Source organism: Typopeltis vanoorti, chromosome 13 (genome assembly GCF_054136105.1).
Source record: "Typopeltis vanoorti isolate ZY-2024b chromosome 13, IOZ_Tvanoo_1.0, whole genome shotgun sequence".
Classification (NCBI taxonomy): Eukaryota; Metazoa; Arthropoda; class Arachnida; order Uropygi; family Thelyphonidae; genus Typopeltis; species Typopeltis vanoorti.
This window is the reverse complement of record NC_143561.1, coordinates 90,283,267-90,299,703: the sequence shown is the minus strand read 5'-3', so window position 1 is coordinate 90,299,703 and position 16,437 is coordinate 90,283,267. Positions and strand designations below refer to the sequence as shown.

The 16,437-nt window shown below is 37.0% G+C and overlaps 1 protein-coding gene across 3 annotated transcripts in view; it reads right to left on the bottom strand.

Moving 5' to 3' along the window:
* Positions 1–16,437, bottom strand: part of LOC150100355 (uncharacterized) — a 358,520-nt gene that overhangs the window by 193,931 nt on the left and 148,152 nt on the right. The window lies entirely within an intron of this gene.

Sequence of the window (16,437 nt, the reverse complement as noted above, 5' to 3'; positions counted from 1 at the left end):
ACCTGTACCTACAGCAAGACAATGCACTGGCCCACCAATTCCGAATTATGGACGAGTCGGTGGATGAACACTCCACGGACATGAGGATGCTAACCTGTTTCCACAATGCAGGAGATGCCAATTGAATAATGTAGACTGAAGTGGCAAAACCAAATAGGTGTTAGTTCTAGGGCACAAATTTTTAAAACAACAGGTGGAATACCATCAGGACCAGATGCCTTGCTTGTGTTCAGGTTATTAAGGATTCTTCAGATTTCTTTCTGGCAGAAGACCATTGGTGACATGGAGAGTGCCATTATTGGTGGAGTATAAGGAACTTTACCCAAGTCATCGATACAGAAATTGGAAGAGAAGAGTGATGCTAGTAAGTTGGCCTTGTGTTTAGGTAAGGTAACAACAGTATCATCCAGATATGAGAGTGGTGGAAATCTGGGTGAGCAAAAGTTGCATTCAATGGCCTTGGCAAGGGACCAGATGCAGCAACTACCATTTGTGAAGGAGGCAAGTTTGTAGCATTTGGATCCCTCAGTCTCAGGACCTCCCATTTTTTTGCCCTTGTAGTGCCAAAGGACATAAAACTGAACTGGTTGGTGATTTGTGTAGCAAAAGAGACTTGTATTAGGTTGTGATGATCTGTTTCCACAGTATACTTGGAAGGGAAGCTTGTTGTTCGGAAGAGGTCAAGTGTGTTGACAAATTGGAGGGGATTGTCAGGTATTCTGGTAGGGAGATTGATCTGTGAAAGGCCACTGCTAATGGCAAACACCTCAGTATCCCTGCCTGCTTGATTAGTGAAAATGGAAAATGTAAGAAAATGTGAGTTGTGGATGTTTAAGTCCCCAAGAAGGATGACCTCACTATTGGGATATCTTGACTGTAGGAAGCTGAGCATTAGAGAAAAATATAGTTGAAGAGGTCAGAGTGGTTAATGGAGTTTGGAGAACAATAGAGTGTGAATATGAAAATGGCAGGTAAATTTGGTAGAGAAATTTTGAGCCAAAGTAGATCAGTAGGGATTCGAGGTTTTGCAATCTCTGGCATGGAATGTCAGTTCTGATGAATGTGTAAGTGCTACCTTGTGGCAGAAGGAACTGTATAATGTGTATTTTAAGCAAATAAGATGGACAATGGTTGTTGATGTAGCCACTTGGGGGTTCTGGTAGGAACAGAAACTCTGGTTTAGATGACTGTAGCTAGTGGTGAACATCATTTACTGTATATATTGCTGTTTAGGCCACAGATGTTGATGAAGTGAATGTGGAAACTTTTTTTTTTGGTAAGAATTAATGTTTGTATGTTGTTTGGAGGATTTTTGTTATTTTTATGGGGGAGTTGGATTTTTGATGTTTTTCTGAGATTTTTTGTTGGAGAATATCTGCAGTAAAATTGCATTTCTTTAGGTTGTGATTCATTGTATGGTGAAGAAGAGATAAAATGACTATAGTGAGCATGTTTGTTTTTTTATAAGGAAGTTTGTTTAGTATAGCGAATCAACTGTATAAAACTTTTATACATCCATATTTCAGTATTTCTAACTATCATCTATCTCAGCTGCTTTTGCACATATGTTTCCGATGGCTTTTTCTACCAAATACTAATATGTACTCTTGACTGGATTTGTATTGAATGTTTTTCTACCACTGTCTTGTCATTCCCATTAAGTCTTTCAAAATAATTCCTCCATCTAGAATATCTTTATATTCAGTTTTTATGTTATCTTTATCATCTTGATTCCTTTTCCAATACCCTCAGAACATTACATCACTTTAACATTTATCTTTAACATTCTTATCAAAGTCTTTCCATGATATTTATTTAGCTCCTTTAACTTTCTTGCTGATTCATGTTAAAAAACGTTTAATTTTCTTGACCAAAAAGCTCTAGAAAAACTTTTTATTGGGATTATATTGATAAAGTGTATAGCCTGTGTAGCTCAGTGGATGTGGCGTTTGCAAACGCGCTTGGCCGCACGAAGGAAGTCTTGGTTTCGAGTCTAGTCGGCGACTAGAGGAAATTTTTCTAAGCCTTTTTTCGACCGGTTCCCGAGTTAGTCGATCTCTGGCACGGGCAAGCAGGTTTTTCCTCCCGGAAACTCGGGTTTTTCGTCCTGTAAACTCAAGAAAATCGACCGTAGAACCCACATTATTTTTTCAGACATTAAATATATTGTGTTAGGGTTAGGCACCACGAGATGGCGGCACATTTGAGCCGTCTCTCTTCACTGCGTACCGCTTAATTAGTGATAGCCTTGGGCCATCTGTCTCTGATTGGGTACCAGTGGAGATTGAACTGCCCACTCAGTCTCCAAAAGTTAGATAGGGCTAAATGGCCTCGCCTACTCCCGTATATACGGGAATAAAAAGGCGTTAGCTCATTTTTTTTTTTTTTTTTGATAAAGTGTATATAAATTTTTCTTACTGATTTTTGTCATCAGGCACCTCATTATATTATCTCCAGATGAATGACAACCACAGTATGATCATTCAGTAACTCAATTATTTTTTCATTACTGCTCATGATTGCAGGAATTCACTTCTGAGTGAATTCCCATACTTCACATTTAGTTATTATTTAATCTTCTTTCTCTCTCTTTAAAAAGGCAATTCTACTTCCTCTTCTGAATGCTCTACTATCTGCTAGTATGGTTGGCTTTTGATATAGTAGGCACCACTATAACTAAAGTATAACTATTAAATCCCCTTAGGTCCAAAGCTATGATAAAAATAATTCAATGCAACAAACTCATAGGACCACAGGAATAGTCCTATGAGCTTGCTATAAGTTACTATATACTTTTTTCTCCCCCACTTATGTTTCTTGTTTTCCCAAGTGGATCTATGGTAATCTTTACACTTAGCAAAAGTGTTAGTAATATTTTAAATTATTATATGTGAAGAAGTCTCAAGTCTCTATCCATTTCCACTGCTGGCTTCAGATACAATGTGTGTACTAAATGGAATGTTCCTTATTCTGGCAATGAAATCTCACATTACAGGACAATCAGTTGAATTTATTTTTAAAAATCTGATTTTTTTTTTTTTTTTTTTTTTTTGTAAATTTGAATAAAAAGCATCATCACTTTTTCCTTCCTCTGGTGCAAAGGCACCAATAATAGTCAATTTTTTTTATCCCTTTGTTTTCGTTATTACAATTCAAAATTTCCTTTTATTACTTTTGTATGGTCCTTTGCAATTGAACACACGTTCATACCTACTGAGTGTAGTTTTCCGTTTTAATAAGGGAATACAGTGAGCAGACATATAAATGCAAAATTAATAACTGAAAAGCTCATGTAAAAAGATTATTTAATAGTATAATTTTCGCCTGTGTATCACAGGCATCGTCAGTACATTTTAAGCTAAAATAATTAAACAATAACTGACAATTCCAAAAAGTGCCATCTAAGTAGCTAACTAAAAAGGTCAATAAATTTCCTAACTAAAAAAAAAAAAAAAAAAAAAAAAAATTATATATACAATAAAAAGTTAGGAAAGATTAGCTGATTTATAAAGTACTATCTCCCATAAAGGGGATAGAAGTAAACCATCGGATCTGTTTAGGTTAGGAGAGTGAAGTAAATTTTCATGTTTCTTTATAAAGCCGTTCCACGAGGAACCGACTTTTGTGAAGGACTCTTGTCTTTTTCCAGTGAACTCTGTGTCTAGTGATGATGGCATGTTCTGCAAGTCCAGACTGTTTAGGTTCAAGGTATTGAATATAAGACTGGTGTTCTTCTAGCCGAATAGAAGCAGATCTTCCTGCTTGTCTGAAATAAGATAATCCACAAGAGCAAGGAATCTAGTAGACACCTGGATAATTAAGATGTGGAAGCCAGTCTTTAGGAGAAGTGAGAAAGGTGGAGATTTTTCTGAATGGTTGAAAGGCAACAAAAATATTCAGTGGTTTTAAAACTTTTGCTATACGTTCACTAATGCCTTGTACATAAGGGATATAAATGCATGTTATTTCTTCTGTATTTGAAGAGGAAGACATTAAAACTACCCAGAGCTCTTTTGATGAAGGAATTCTTATATCCATTAGATAGAAAAAAGAAGAAATAATATATTGCAGTTCTTTCTGTAATAGATCGTCTGAAGAACTAAAGGAGTAGGCCCAATGAACCAGTGTTTTAATAGTTCCTGCCTTTTTGACTGGGATAGTGATGAGATTCAGCATGGATATAATGGCCTGTGTGAGTCTTCTTTCTCTAGACTGAGAAATGTAGGTTACCATCTGGTTGGCAAAGAATTAAAAGATCTAAAAAGGCTAATTGCTTATTTGATTCTACTTCTAGGGTAAACTGGATCCTTTTAACTTAGAAACTGTTGAAGTTCATTAGAAGAGCCATTCCATATAGCAAAAATGTCATCGACATATCTGAACCAACGAGTAGGTCTGGGTGAAATGTTGTCAAAGATACGTTGTTCAAAATGTTCCATGAAAAAGTTGGCGATAGCAGGAGAAAGCGGATTGCCCATTGCTATTTCTTTATCTGAAAGCATTGAATTACTGCAACAGGAATTTCCTTCAGACATTGTAAAAATATTTGATCTTGTAATACATTCTGGCTATTTTTCCTTTAAAAATAAGTTGTATCAACAAATTGAAGGAACAGCAATGGGCAATCCTCTTTCTCCTGCTATTGCCAACTTTTTCATGGAACATTTTGAACAACATATCTTTGACAACATTTCACCCAGACTTACTCATTGGTTCAGATATGTCGATAAGGGCTCTGGCCAGCCAGTCCATTTCTGGAACTTTATTGTCCACAAACCTTTCCCTCACAGACCTTGTTTTATGGCAGGTAGCATTGTCATGCTGATAGACAATAGTCATCACCAAATTGATCCCTCTTAACTCTCAACAAACAGTTATGGTGCTAGCTGGACAATTAGTAGCACTGTAGAATTCCCGGGTGATTGTTTCACTCTATGTCTGGAGATTTCCACGAACCACCTCCTTCAATGCTCGATGGTCCCTGTCTGTCATTAAACGCGGCCTACCCGACCGTGGTTTTGTTATGGTTGTGCCTTCACGTTTCCACTTCACAGTCATATCACCAACTGTCAACTTGGGCAACTTGAGGAGGATTGAAATGTCTGACAAATTTCTTACTGATGTGGCAACTAATAACTAGTCCACGTTCAAAGTCATTGAGCTCCCTTGACTTATCCATTCTGCTCGTACTTATCACTGAACAACACACACGGCTCTGTGCCTCTTTTACCAGTAAGTAAGGTCGTAGTGACATCTAGACGTCAGTTAACGAATTACAGAGGGGGTTGTCCAATACTTTCGATCAGATAGTGTATTTGCCAAGAAATTATGTATTTCTTTAAATTATTTACTTAAGTGTAAGAAAGATTTCACATGGTATATCTTTGCCACTAGATTACTTGTATATAGAGGCTGTTGACTTCAGGTCAATTGCCTTAGTATCTAACAACGCAAAGCACACTTCCTTCCAAACTTTTATATATTACTCGGCTTCCATGCTTCAAAAGAAAAGTTACCATCAAAGAAACAAATAAAATAAACAAACCACACTTTCCTCAGAACCTTAAGGACACTAACCATCTGGAACATGCAAGAGTGGTGGCCTTTCTGAAACCACAGAAAATGCTAACTGAAGCAAAAAAAATTACAGACCTATATCTCTACTCAGCAACCTTTTTAAACTCTATGAACGATTAATTTTGACTAGGCTTCAACCCCTACTCGAATCCCATCTTATTGCTGAGCAGGCAGGTTTTAGACCAGGCAAATCCTGTACATCACAAATTCTCAATCTCACTCAGCATATAGAAAACGGTTACGAGCAAAAACTAGCCACAGGAGCAGTCTCAGTAGATCTAACCACAGCATACAATACCATAAACCATCTCACACATATTTAGAAATAAAATATGGAATAACTAAAGACTATCACCTTGTCCTCCTGATTCAATCACTCTTGGAAAACAGATGCTCTCTGTGGACCTTTGGGGGAGGGGGGTAATTGTAACCCAAAAAAATGGCTTCCCCCAGGGAAGTGTGTTATCACCATTACTTTTCAACATCTGTGTCAATGATCTTCCCATATTTCCAAGAACTAAAAATTTTATCTATGAATCAAATAATTTAAGTCTATTGAAACTACCTTATCACTTACCTTAAATAGTCAACTACATATTATAGCAATAATAAATTAAAACCAAACCCCTTGAAAACCCAGACTGGCCTTTTCCACCTTAACAATAAGGAAGCCAACAAGAAACAACAGATTTTTTGGGAAGGATCCCATATAGAACATTCCTGGAACCCAGTCTAGCTTGGTGTGACTCTCAATTGTACTCTTTCATATAAAACACACACAGAAAAAAACGAAGGCAAAAATTAATGCAAGAAACAATATACTAAGAAAACATACCAACTCCAAATGGGGTGCAGACCCTAGTATACTGAGATCCTCTGCCTTTGCCATTTGCTATTCACCTGCTGAATATGCCTGCCCTGTATGGGTCAGATCCTGCCATTCTGAAAAATGGATACAGATTTTGAATGAGAGTTGCCACTTAATAACAGGATGCCTGAAACCAACACCATTAAGAGACCTGTATACCTTGGCCAGTATTGCTTGCTTCCCCCCCACCACCAAAAAAAAAAAACCTTCAACTCAAAGATATGCATTCTCAGTTGATGAAAGAAGCAGACAAATGAATGATGAGCACCACCCACTATTTAGCAAGATTCCAGTGCCCCAACGACTAAGATCTCAACATAGCTGTCTAGTTGAACCACCCAAAAAAACCCTCCAAGGCTTCAACAATGGTATACACTATTCAATTACTGAATGCTGGAAAGTAATACAGGTAGGCATTCAAAAATCTGGTTCCTTCAGATCTCCGGCATGGATTTCAGAGTGCACATTCTCAAATTTATCGCATTGCCGCGCCACTGTTTTCTGTTTAGATGGCGCTGTAGTCGATAAGCATTGCGATAACCTGCTTATTCCTTCTCATTTTATCATTTATTTGCGGCTGTATAGCCGGATTATGGATTCAGCAAAGAAAAGAGGTGGCGTAAAACATAAACATTGTGCGTTGTCGATCACGGAGAGTGGAAGTGCTAAAAAAACTTGATAGCGACGTGTGTGCACGAACCATTTGTGAAACATATGACATTGGCTCTTCAACAGTGTATGATATTAAAAAACAGAAAAAAAAACTGTTAAAGTTCTTTTCTGACACTGTATCAAAAAAGCAAATGTCTGTACGGAAGTCAATGACGGAGGGAAAAAGTTCAGAACTGGACCAAGTTCTCATAACCTGGTTTAATTTTCGTGTAAGTGAAGGTGTGAAAATTTCTGGCGATTTATTAAGGGAATAAGCCAAAATGTTTCATAAAGAGCTGGGATTGTAACACAGGTGTGAATATTCAGAAGGTTGGCTGCATCGTTTCAAGTCGTGACATGGCTTGCAGTTTCGTGCGGTGTGTGGGGAAAAACGTTCAGCAGACAAAGCTGCGGCTAGTACATATGTGGATGAATTTGCAAAGTTAGTTAGTGATGAACATTTAAGTCCTGAACAAGTGTACAATGCTGACAAGAGTGCCTTGTTTTGGAGATTTACGCCAAAAAGAACTATAACAACTGAGGATGCAGAATCGCCATCGGGGTTTAAAGCTCCGAAGGATAGCGTCACGGTAATATGCTGCTCTAATGCTGCAGGTACCCATAGATGTAAGTTGCTCATTATCGAAAAAAGTTTGCATCCGAGGGCCTTCAAGTGTATGACACAGTTTCCTGTCCATTACCGTGGATAGAAAACCATAACGTGAACAGGATTACCATTTAATTTTCTTTCTTTAAAGGACTGTACAGGTAGTCATTTTCTGTTAAAAATATACAGCATATATAACCATCCGAAATCCGGCATTATCAAAAATCCAGTACCCTTCAGGTCCGGAGGTTGTCGGATTTTTGAATACCTACCTGTACCAGTAATACTGGTATTCCAACAGCCAAACATCTTCCACCTGGTGCCCACTTGAACTGGAACACCTGGAAAAGCTTCAGACTATGAACAATAGGATGTTGAAACAAAATCTCACCAAATGGGGCTTCCTCACTGGACCTGATAACTGAGTGTGGGACAACCCAGTCCATGGAACATCTTTCTTTCCCCCTTCTTCAGTCACCTTGCACCAAAGACGAACTCACATCTTGCACAGAAAGAGCAGTTGACTGTGCAAGATACTGGAGCAACATTTGACTACATTTATTGTCATCATCATTAGTGTTCTGTATCTTGACAGGTCCTATGGTATAACTCAGCAGATTCTCTTCCTCCAATTTCCTTTGTTTCTTGCTTCCTCCTTCATTTCCTGACATCCTCTTGTGCACATTATATTATCCAGCATCATTAGTCATCTCCTACCTCTAAAGTTCGCTTCACTTCAATTTTCCCTTCTATCATTCTTTTCAGTAGGCTGTCTATTCTTAATACATGTCCAATCCAGTTATGATTTCTTCTTCTTATGGTCTTTAGTAAATTGCTTTTCTTCTTCAACTCTTTGTTATACTTCTTCATTGGTGATTTTTTCAGTCCACTTAATTTTCTCCATTCTTCTCCATAACCACATTTCAAATGATTCCAACATTTTAGCTTCTTTCTTCCCAATTGGACATGGTTCTAACCCATATAAGGTCATACTCCAAATATAACACTTAATAAGCCTTTTCTTTAGATTTTTATTCATTTTATTAAAAAACAAATTTTTCTTACTATAAAATACACATTTTTCTTTGTTAATTCTTTCTTTTATTTCCATGTCACATTTTCCATTTTCTTGTATTATACTACGAAGGTATTTGTATCGTCTCACTTCCTCTACACTTTTCTCCATTCATCATCACCTTGATAATTCCTGGTTTCCCGAAGACTCTCATCACTTATGTTTTCTTTGTGTTAATTTTCATACCATATTTCTTTCATATACTTTCAAATTTTTGCATTAGGTGCTGTAGTTCATCTTCAGTATTAGCTAATATTGCTTGATCATCTGCAAATCTAATATTTTGTATTGTTCTTCCTCCAATAATGATTCCTCTTTTCTCTTCATCACATGCTTCTTTTATCATTTCTTCTGCAAATATATTGAAGATCGTCGTGACAGGCAACATCCCTGTCTTACACCTTTGCCACATTTTTTTAGTTTTTGCTACTTTTGTTTTTATTATGGCTGTCTAGTTCATATATAATTCAGCTATTAACCTTCGGTGTCTCCAATCTAAACCTATTTTGCATAACATTTCCATCAGATTTTCCCATTTCACCATGTCACATGCTTTTTCAAGGTCGATGAAAACATATATCGTCATCATCCTATCATATCCTGTATACCCTCAAGGGGTGTACAGAATATGATAGTACTACATGAAAAAATTTACATCATTACTAACTTTCTATCTACAATTTTCCTCTAAATCAGTCTGTTACTTGTCAAGACTCCAACATTATCAGATCTTATATTTTTATTGTCTAAGGCACTTTGTACTGTATCAATCCACCTATATCTTGGTCTTCCTCTGGGTCGTTTTCCTGCCAACCTGACAGAGAACACTTGTTTTGATAATCTTTCCTCTCCTATTCTGTTTAAGTGACCATACCACCTGACATTAGCTCTGCTAACGCATTCCTGGATGCTGACAATGTCATGTTCTTTCCTAATATCCTCGTTTATAATATGCTATTGCCATTGATGCCATCTGTTCATGCCTCTAATCTTTCTCAGGACTCTCACATCAGCGGTCTCTAGTCTTTGATCAAGTATTTTACTTCTCACCCAGCTCTCAGATCTATAAGTTAAAACTAGTTTGAACAGTGTCTTGAATACAGCTAATTTAGTGTTACGACTAATTTCTCTCTTATTCCATATGAATTTATTCAGTTGACTGCATACCATACCAGCTTTGTTGATTCTGTTGTCTATTTCCATATTTAATTTACCATCTTCATTAAAAATCTTGCCTAAGTATCTGAAATGTTTTACTTGTTCCACGGGTTCACAACACAGTTGACATTTTCAACGATTATACCTATTTTCATTGTCTTCGACTTTTTAATGCTGACCTTCATATCTATTACAACAGTTATTCAATTTAGTCAGGTAATCTTGCAAACTTGTAGCAGATTTATTTAGAAGTACAACATCATCCGCTTATAGCAAAGAGCTGACATTAACATCTCCAATTCTGAAATCATGTTTAATACCACTTTCTTTCATAATGTTATCCATATAAATAATGAATAACAGAGGGAATAATGTACATCCTTGTCTCACCCCAGATTTAACATTAAGCCATCTTCCTATACTTCCTTCAATTCTAACTGTTGACTTACAATTCAAATAAAGACTAAGTATCGCTAGATATAATGCCCCATTCACATCATATAACTGTAGCGTATTGAATAGCTTCTCTCTTGGCACCTTGTCATATGCCTTTTCCAGATCAACAAAACTTAAATACAGATCAGGGTTTTCTTCAAAGTTTGCCACTAAATCTCCGAGGTTTGGTTCCTGTTCTCAAACTCTCATTTTTTCTTCAATAATCTTTGTGTATTTTAGTCTACAGTTCACATCTGAGAGCTGCTCAACTTTTATTCACTTTAAAACTTTCTTACATGTTATTCTTTTCAATATGAAGTTCAATTTTATCCTGCTCAAGACTAAATAGTGATCACTTAGAATTTCAAATCCTCTGTACACTCTGGTGTCCTGCACCAGAAAGAAAACATCATCAACAATAACATAGTCAATGAGATGTTGAAAATTTATTTTTCACTTGGTTAGACTATAATAAATTTAGTTTAATCCTTTATTCAAGTGAGAGCAAACAAAGTTTGCACCTGAAAATATCTTCAGGACTGAATACGGTGTTGTACTATCTCACCTGGGTAAGTAGTACAACACCAGGCAACTCGTAGCAAAGGTGGAGCAAGCAACCAACACTCCTATCCCAATATCTCCCATAATGCAAAACGCATCTCCTTGCGGATATGTATAATATAATGTTATGCATTAAGGGATTGGCCACTACCCAGACTAGTTTCGACCTTTACTGAGGTCTCTTCAGTGGGAGCCAGGCCCAGAGTTGGAGATACCAGGCAAAGCAATAGCAAGGTTATCTTTGCCTATAGGAGTTGCCAAAAGGTTTGCCACCTTTTTTTTTTATTAAATTACTCTGGATTTAGAGAAAGATATTGAAAGTTTATTTTTCACTTGGTTAGACTATAATAAATTTAGTTTAATCCTTTATCCAAGTGAGAGCAAACAAAGTTTGTGCCTGAAAATATCTTCAGGACTGAATATGGTGTTGTACTATCTTACCTGGGTAAGTAGTACAACACCATGCAACTCATAGCAAAGGTGGAGCAAGCTACCAATACTCCTATCCCAGTATCTCCCATAATGCAAAACACATCTCCTTGCGGATATGTATAATATAATGTTATGCAGGCAAGATAGTACAACACCATATTCAGTCCTGAAGATATTTTCAGCTGCAAACTTTGTTTGCCCTCACTTGGATAAAGGATTAAACTAAATTTATTATAGTCAATGAGACTTTTCTTATTACTTGCCTCTTCTCTCCATGTGAATTTGTGCACATTTTAATGTTGGAACATGGTGTTAGTAATAACTAGTCCATGTCCTGAGTAGAAATCCAACAGGTATTTGCTATTATTATTAGCTTTGCTCTTTTCTCAAAATTTTCCCAAAATATTTTTGTATGTCTGACAATCATTTCCTACTCTGCTATTTAGATCTCCCAAAACAAGGACCAACTTTTCATTTTTCATTCTCTCAGTTGCTTTCTCTAAAGCATCAAAAAATTCCTCCACTTATATCTTAGTAGAACTTCCTGTGGGACCATAGGCACAAATAAGTCTCATTGTCCAATTCCCCATTCTGATATTTGTCCACATCACTCTACTTGAGACTGCCTGCCATTCAAGAAGATTAGACTCGAATTTTGTGTTGAATACCATGGCTACTCCTTCTTTTCCTTGATTGTCATTGCCTGAATATAACATTTTGTATTTATTGCTCAGAAAGATCTCATCAGCTTTTGTCTTTTTTTTGTTTCAGTCATCCCGATTATGTTGATCTGGTACTTATATAATTCCTCAGCTAGCTTCATTTCTTTGCCATTCAGGCTTGTTATGTTGATAGTATCTTTAACTCTGGTAATGTTGAGTTGGGGGTGTGCTTTCAGATTTATTCCAGTAGCTGACTTTTCGCTGTTCGCCCTGGTTCCCTGGAGAAAACAATGGGGGCATGTTTAACCAGGTGACCCCCCAGCCGGAATGAAATTTTGTCATGTTGTACCATCATTTTGTATATTGGTTTAAGCCAATAAGAATCCAATTTGGTGGTTAAATTCCAAATTGCCAGTCCATCCTCATTCGTTCAGTACACCCTGTTGGGTATCCAGGTAGATACCCAACAGGGTGCACCATGAGAAGGTGAGAATTGGACATTAGGTCAGAAGTCCTGGTCGGTTCTCCGCATTCCTTTAAAGGCTATGTGGAGGTCTCCTCTCAGTTATACAGCTTTGACCCTTAAGCACTCCAACATATATAAACATATATGTTGGGGCACCAAAACATATATAAACTTCTATATTCCTTTCGCATATGGTCCTCATTACTCCAATTGCATCTCTAATTAATCTGTCTTTTCTAAATCCAAATTGATTATCCTCCAGAAAATACTCCACTCTATTATACAATCGTTGATTTAATATTCTTAGCAGTACTTGGGAGGCATGCGATAGTATGCTTATAGTTCTTTAGTCAATGCACTTAACAGGATGCTTTTCTTTTCAATTAGTATAAGCATACTCTCTGTGAAATCTTTAGGCCAAACTCCTGTTTTGTAAATGAGGTTGCAGAGTTTCATTGTTTCTGTTTTCCTTTGTCCTGCAGTTGTTTTAGGATTTCACTAGGTATTCCATCCACTCCTTCCACCTTTCAACTTTTTAATTCCTTAATTGCTGTTTCTACTTCTCTCTTTATTATTTCAGGATCTCTTTCTTCGTTGAGATTTCATTTTGCTCTTCCAATTCAATTTTTATTGGTCTTTCATTTTTTGCGGAAAGTTCTTCGATGTATTCCTTCCATCTTTCACCCTGTATTTCAATATCATAATTCAATTTTCCTTGCTTATCTTCTAATGGCAGATTTCTTATGCTTTTTTTTTTTTTTTTTTAATATGTGTAATATGTGTAATTTCTTTTGCTTTTTCAAACATTTTATCATATCGCCTCCTATTTATATTTATTGTATATAACTTAAATTTATATGGTATAATGTTTATAATTTATCTATTAAATTTAAAGGTTTTCTCATTTGTAATATATCCTAATTAGTTGTAAATAATGGTATCAATCATTTATTACTATACCATTTGTGTTTGGATACAAAATAAATCTCTTCAGTTCACTGGCTTACCACAATATCTCCCATCGAGTTGTGAAAATACCAAATGATGGTCCCCAGGACTGGTGGGGAAGAGTGGATCAAAGTGAAACAAGTACCTGATCACAGTTCCAACTGTCAAACCTACAGAATTTCATCTGCTTTGACACCTCTGACGTCAGCTATACAGATTTAGGGCTAGATAAGGCTGCCGTGCACACTTGCTACATCTTCTTCTTCTGCAGCTTCTCCCACTTAAGTGGGGTCACTGTTGATAATGAGTCTCCTCCACACTTTCCTGTCTTGGGCTGTCACCACATCCAAGTTCTTCATCTTCAAGTCCTCTTCTACCAGCTCCCTCCATCTCTTCTTTGGCTGCCCACGCTTCCGCCTTCCTTGCACATCCATCCGCATGACCCTTCTTCCCACATATTCGTCCTCCCTCCTCATCACATGACCAAACCGCACATCCACCTAAGCATTCTCATCTCTGCTACTTCCGTCCTGCTGATGTTATTTTCCTCAGGGCCACAGTTTCTATAGCGTATGTCATAGCTGGCCTCACTACTGTCCTATAGATTTTGCCTTTCAGATTGATCGGCACCCTCTTATCGCATAACACTCCAGCCATCTCCCTCCAGTTCCTCCAACCTGCTTGTATCCTGCATCCCACTTCCTTCTCAGCTCCTCCATCTTCTTCCACTGTAGAACCTAAGTATCTAAAGTCTCTCACCTTCCTGATGACATTTCCTTCCAGCTCCAGATCTGTCTCCTGGCCACCGCCCACTGTGCAACACATATACTCTGTCTTACTTCTGCTCAGTCTCACCTCTCTCTTCCAGTACTTTTCCTCCATCTTTCCAGTTTAGTTCCCGCTTCTTCTCTTGAATCTGCACACAACATTGTCCAAGGCGCATCTTCTCTCACCTCCTCTGTTACCACCTCCATCACAATATTAAACAGAAGCAGACTTAATGCTGACCCTTGATGCAAGCCAACTGTTACTTGAAAACTTTCTGTCTGTCCCAGACAGGTCCGAACACATCTTCACATTTCTGTACATTTCCAGCACCAACCTGACATATTTCTCCGGAACCTTCTTCTCCCTCAGACACCTCCAGACTTCTTGCCTTGGCACTCTATCGTATGCTTTCTCCAGATCAATAAATGCCAGATGTAGCTCCCTTTGTTTCTCTCGATACTTTTCCATCATCTGCCGTAACCCAAAGATAGCATCTGTTGTTGATCTACCAGGCATAAAGCCAAATTGTTCCTTTGCAATCTCCACCTCCTTCCTCAATCTACCATCAAGAACCCTTTCTACGATTTTCATTGTGTGGGACATCAACTTTATTCCTCTGTAATTTTTACAGTCTTGTGCATCCCCTTTACCCTTGTAGATGGGGACTAGAGTACTCTCCCTCCATTCCTCGGGTATATTTTCCTGTTGGCAAACTTTCATGAACAGGTCCCACAGCAGGTCAATTCCCTCTTCCCCCAGTGCCTTCCATGCCTCCACTGGAATTCTGTCGGGGCCCACTGATTTTCCATTCCTCATCCTCGTACATCTGTAGGAAATTTCACAGTTGCTCTTTTGTGCATGTGGTACTACAGACTATGCCTCATATCACTGATGACTGTACCACACATTTCTTCACTGAAGGCCTCAGGAATTTAAACTTACTCTCCAGATTGGCTAACTGAACATGGTTTTTTTTTTGTTTTTTTTTTTGCACATTATTTTGCCATTTTTGTTCCCTTCTTATCTTGCTCTTTCACTGGATAATGTACTGCTATCAAATCATAAGCTGTTCTTCATAGGATTTATTTTCCAGCATTCAGTAAATGAACAGTCAATGGAATTATATTTGACAAAGCTAGAACATTCCACCATGGAATATTCTATAAAAGATATGGTAATCTTCTTTCATTTGTTGTCATGACAATGTCTTCTTTTGTGATTACTATAATCTGCCTAAATAAAATTACTAAATGGTAAATGCACTATAATGCATTTACTAGCAATCACTATATGGTCTCTGCTATATCAGTTTTTGAATAGTGAATATTTGAATGCATGTTTATTCTCAATAGTACCTTAAAATAGCCTGACTGTTATGGGGATAATTGGGATTTTACTCAGCAGTTCACAATATAGAAATTTATTTTAGTGTGAAATACTAAAATGTAAATTACTGTTTAAATATAAGGCAGTGACAAAAGCACTGCTTTATATTTAAACAGCAATTTTATATTTAATATTTAATGAATCATCTAGAGAAGTTGTCCTTCCAAGGAATTTGCTTGTAAATTTCATCTTTTCACATCAACTAGCTTCATTATACAGTCATACCCCGAAGTTACGTGGTAGGTGGGACCAACAAAAAGCACGTAAGTCGAAGCATAAATTTGCATGTAATTTATATATACAAACATACAATTGGGACCAAAGGTTTACAAAAATACCTATATTTTTTAAGAAATATAATCATAATTGTAGTTTTTCGTACATAAAAATAAAAAGAAAGTTATTTCGATGTCGATGGTTTCATAAAATTTAACAGATTCGTCTGACAGCATAATGTCTTTTTCTTGTCATGCAAAATTTCTTTATAGCAAGCAAATTTTTTTTATTCCTTGCCTTGTGGCTACAGTTTGTTACTCTTTTGTTTACAAAATCTGTAAACCTTTCTTTTATGATTGTTCTTACTGTGCATTCCTGTAGATCGAACTTCTTGCTAGCTCACAAATTTTCATTCCGCCTTCAAAATCCTTATTAATGTTGAGTTTTGTTTCCAAAGTCAATGTTTTTCTTTTCTTGTTAGCTGTAGAACAATCGGACTTGCTTCTTTTGGATGACCTTATTATTTTTTATGTGATAAATTTTTTTATCAAGAACATAATATTAAACAATTGCAAGGTTTGTAGACTATAAAAATCGTGTATGAATGGAGACTGTGCGAAACACATC